At 36.5% G+C, this 5,014-nt stretch overlaps 1 protein-coding gene across 1 annotated transcript in view; it reads left to right on the top strand.

Annotated features, from left to right (window-relative positions):
• Positions 1-5,014, top strand: part of LOC129727337 (40S ribosomal protein S12, mitochondrial) — a 90,174-nt gene that overhangs the window by 30,395 nt on the left and 54,765 nt on the right. The gene's annotated exons all lie outside the window — the stretch shown is intronic.

The following is a 5,014-nucleotide window of genomic DNA, read 5'->3' as shown; positions in this document are numbered from 1 at the left end:
ATAGAACCATACTGAAAAATTCAAACTGACTGTCTGGCTTATTTAAAGGTAATCAATTTGAAGGTTTTATTGTTAAGTAATAACGACTCAGAGATAGTGCTTATCTTTCTACGAGTTTCGCTACCTAAGGGAGTCTGAATGGTATCTTGACGTTTGCGAGATAAATAGAGTTGATTTGTGGATGAATGTTGAATATAGTGGAACAAATTTTGTGTTCAATTTAAAAAATCCTGCACGGTGTTTAAAATTATTCATGCCGAGTTGTGCGCATTCAGAAGCAGAGAACTGTCCAAGTTTAATCGAAACTCGCTTTTCACTAGTTAATATCCTAATTCTAAAAGGCGCTCAAAGCATATAGGAGGATTAGGGGCATAATGAGCACACGGGGCGAAAAGGGCACCCCTCTTATATGCGAAACTACGCATTTTTCAATACAATATGGTATGTGGAACTCTTCCGTAGTTACTACAGTATCTCTTTACGTGGAACAGAAGTGGTTTGTCTGTTTAAAATATGGAAATATATTGAAAAAATCAACGAGTGAGTCCAAGTAGTCTTCGGAATATGTTCCTCTTCATAGCCTGATTTCACATTTTTAAACATAACAGGTAAAGTGATAGTCCGATTGCAAAACGAATCAATAGGGTCTTATGGGGCAACTAGACCTTCCATTTGACACTGATTTTATGAAAATCGGTCCAGCCATCTCTGAGAAACATGAGTGAGATTAAACAGTCTTCAGAACACGTTTCTTTTCATGACTGTTGAACCACAAGTTCAATCTTTATGAAACTCAAAACTTAAGGGTTTTCTAGGTAGCCCGTTCTTTTGAGACCAATTTTGTTAAAATCGGTTGTGTAGTTTCTGAGATATTGATGTTTCATGATTTTCACATTTTGAAACATAACCTATAAACTAAAAATCCGATTACAATGAAATTCAATAGGGTCTTATGGGACAACAAGACCTTTCATTTGCAATTAATTTCATGAAAATTGGTCCAGCCAACTCTGAGAAAAGTGAGTGAGAATAAAAATCTGCACATACACACACACATACACACACACACACACATATATATATATATATATATATATATATATATATATATATATATATATATATATATATATATATATATATATATATATATATATATATATATATATATATATATATATATATATATATATATATATATATATATATATATATATATATATACAGAAAATGCTCAGCTCGTCGAGCTGAGTCGAGTGATATATGCCATTCGGCCCTTTGGAGCACTTTTATACTTTCGGTTTTGCAAGTGATTGCTATACCTTTCTAGGAGAAAGGCAAAACGTATTTTTGCCTTTCTCCTAGAAAGGTATAGCAATCACTGGAAAAACCAAAGGTATAAAAAGGTATAAAAGTGGTCCCAATGGCCGAATGTCATATACCACTCGACCCCTTTCGACAAACTGAGCATTTTCTGTATGTATGTATGTATGTGTGTATGTGTGTGTGTGTGTGTGTGTGTGTGTATGTGCAACTTTTTTTTCTCACTCACTTTTCTCAGAGATGGCTGGACCGATTTCCATAAAATTAATTGCAAATGAAAGGTCTAGTTGCGCCATAGGTTGCTATTGAATTTCATTGTAATCGGATTTTTAGTTTAGAGGTTATGTATCAAAATGTAAAAATCACGAAACATCAATATCTCAGAAACCACATAACCGATTTCAATAAAACTGGTTTCAAATGATCGGGCTATCTCCAAAACCCTTAACTTTTAAATTTCATTATGATTGAACATATGGCTCAAAAGCTATGTAAAGAAAAGTTATCCTGAGGTTGTTTAAACTCACTCATTTTTCTCATAGATAGCTGAACCGATTTTCACAAAATTAGTGTCAAATGAAAAGTCTAGGTGCCCCATAGGTTGCTATTGAATTTCATTGTAATCGGATTGTAACTGTGTCCGTTGTTCATTAAAATGTGAAATCACCTAATGAAAGTAAACATATTGACTTTCTCCTAACGATCACTGGCTAATAAAAAGGTAGAAAAGTGATCCAAATGGCCTAATGTCATATATTACTAAACTCAGTTCGACGAATCGAGCATTTTCTGCATCTGTGCATGTATAGGTGTATGTGTGTGTGAGTGTGGGTGTGTGCGTGTGTATGTGCAACTTTTTGCCTTTCTCCTAGAAAGGTATAGCAATCACTGAAAAACTAAAGGTATTAAAGTGCTCCATAGAACCGAATGTCGTATATCACCCGACTTAGTTCGACGAGCATTTTCTGTATGTATGTATGTATGTGTGTATGTGTGCGTGTGTGTATGTGCAACTTTTTTTCTCACTCACTTTTCTCAGAGATGGCTGGACCGAATTCCGTGAAATTAATTGCAAATGAAAGGTGTAGTTACCCCATAGGTTGCTATTGAATTTCATTGTAATCGGATTTTTGGTTTAGTGGTTATCAAAATGTAAAAATCGAGAAACATTAATATCTCAGAAACTACACATCCGATTTGAACAAAACTGATGTCAAATGAACGGGCTATCTTCAGAACTCTTAACTTATAAATTTCATAAAGATTTAACATATGGTTCAATAGTTATGTAAAGAAATATTTTCCAGTGGTCGTTTAAACTCACTCACTTTTCTCAGAAATGGCTGGACCGATTTTCACAAAACTAGTCTCGAATGAAAGACCTAGTTGTCCCATAGGTTGCAATTGAATTTCATTGTAATCGGTTTGTAACTTTGTCCTTTATTTAAAAAAAATGTCAAATCAAGTTATAAAAGCAAAGCATATATCAAAAACTGCTTAAACTCACTTCCTTTTCTCAGAAATGGCTTAACCGGTTTTCACGAAATTAGTTGAAAATGAAAGGTCTAGTGGCCTCATAACACCCTATTGAACTTTATTGTAATCGGATTTTTAGTTTAGGCACCATGTATCAAAATGTGAAAATCACGAAATTTCATTATCTCAGAAACTACACAACCGATTTGAACAAAATTATTTTCAAATGAACGGGTTACCTAAAAAAACCTTAACTTTTGAATTTCATGAAGATTGAACTTGTGGTTTAGAAGTTATGAAAAGAAACGTGTTCTGGAGACTATTTAATCTCACTCATGTTTCTCAGAGATGGCTGGACCGATTTTCATAACATCAGTGTCATATGGAAGTTCTTGTTGCCCCATAAGACCCTATTGATTTTTTTTCGCAAACGGACTATTACTTTGCCTGTTATGTTTAAAAATGTGAAATCCAGCTATGAAAAGAAACATATTCCAAAGACTACATAAACTCACTCACTTCTCTCAGAGATGTTTGACCCGATTTCCACAAAATTAGTGTCAAATGAATGGTCTAGCTGCCTCATAACACCCTATTGAATTTTACTGTAATCGGACTGTAACTTCGTCTGTAATGTATCGAAATGTGAAAATCATGAAACTTCATTATCTTAGAAACTACACAACCGATTTGAACAATATTGATATCAGATGAACAGGCTAGTTGAGGGTTAACTGATAAAATATGATTGAACACGTGGTTTCAAAGTTTGGCTGCCCTATACGTTCCCTTTTCATTTGATTATAATCGAACTTAAGCAACCGTTATGTATTAAATTGTCAAAACAACGAAAGTCTATTATATCAAGTATTACACGACTTATTTGAACATAAGTAGTCTCAAACTTACAAATAACAAACTTCATAACAATTTGATATGTGGTTCAAAAGTTTTGGAAAGAAAAGAAATTCAAAGACTATTCAAAACTATACCTGATTTGTTCAATATATATGGCCTCAACATAATTTAAATGTGGTATCGTAGTATTTGAACGTTCCCGGTATTGCTCGTGATTAAATTGTTCGAAATTAAGAGTCGTTTCTTTGATTTCGCTATTTCTTAAGCACTAACATTACGTCAAATTTCATATTTTATACTTCAATTACGACATCAATATTTTGGAACCCAAAGAGTGAATATACCTTTATTGGATTTAAGCATTCATGTAAATCTATTTTCACAAATAATAAGTTTGAATGAGGAAGGCTCAGTCTGACCGCTAGGTGGATTAATTTAGGTTTTTTGTAGAAAAGTGGCTTAAAAGTTTAGTTGCCGCAGTTTGCTACGGTTGTGACTACATTTAAAATTTAGGTAAAAACGTAAGCTTTCAAATGCATACTGTCATTCTGTGCCGAACACGCATCAGTACTGGACGTGTTTGGTGATCGGTCCGATAGAGTATATAACAAAAGACGTGTGAACAAGTGTTGGCATTGTTTGCCTGGTCGAGTGAAATAAATCCGGGTTCAAGGTCGTTCCTTTGTGCAACTGTTTCGCATCGTGACTGCCAGCTGGTGCGTAAGCCGATTTGGCTGCTGGCTGGATTGTGCTACAGCAGTGGACGAGACACAAACGAGGAAAAAGAAGAAGCCATCAGTGTCAGCGAGTCGTATCGCTGTGTGGAGTGATCTCACACCTGGCTCGCTGCTGGTGGCTGTTTGGTGCTGCTGTATTGGTGCTGCTGGCTGTAACGGCTGCTACTTCGAACGATCGGACAACCAACCTTACTGGAAGGGAGAAATAAAAAGGTACGTGTTCTTGTCAGCGCTAGTGCGCTAGACTTAAGATGGATGTAGATCCCTCGCCTCCCGCGCCACCATCCCCGAACCCCTCTGACCCTGACCCTTCTGTTACCCCCTCCCCTGTTCATTCTTCAGTCCCCCCTCGCCCCAGGCTTTACCCAGACGGAGCCCAGGGCAGCTATACTGTTTATTCTCGGCCAAAGGCAGGACCGAAATCGAAAAAGTTGAACCTCTTGCAGATTTCTAAAGACCTGACGAAGGAGTACAAGGGCGTGACCGAAATTTCCAAGGTCCGGCCTAACAAGCTCCGTGTCGTGGTCGGTAACCTGAAAGAGGCCAACGATATAGCTTGCTCTGAGCTCTTCACACGCGAGTATCGCGTTTACATACCCGCACGAGACGTGGAGATCGAC

Source organism: Wyeomyia smithii, chromosome 3, assembly GCF_029784165.1.
Source record: "Wyeomyia smithii strain HCP4-BCI-WySm-NY-G18 chromosome 3, ASM2978416v1, whole genome shotgun sequence".
Taxonomy (NCBI): Eukaryota; Metazoa; Arthropoda; class Insecta; order Diptera; family Culicidae; genus Wyeomyia; species Wyeomyia smithii.
The sequence above is the reverse complement of the archived record's forward strand: the minus strand, read 5'-3'. Positions and strand labels throughout refer to the sequence as shown.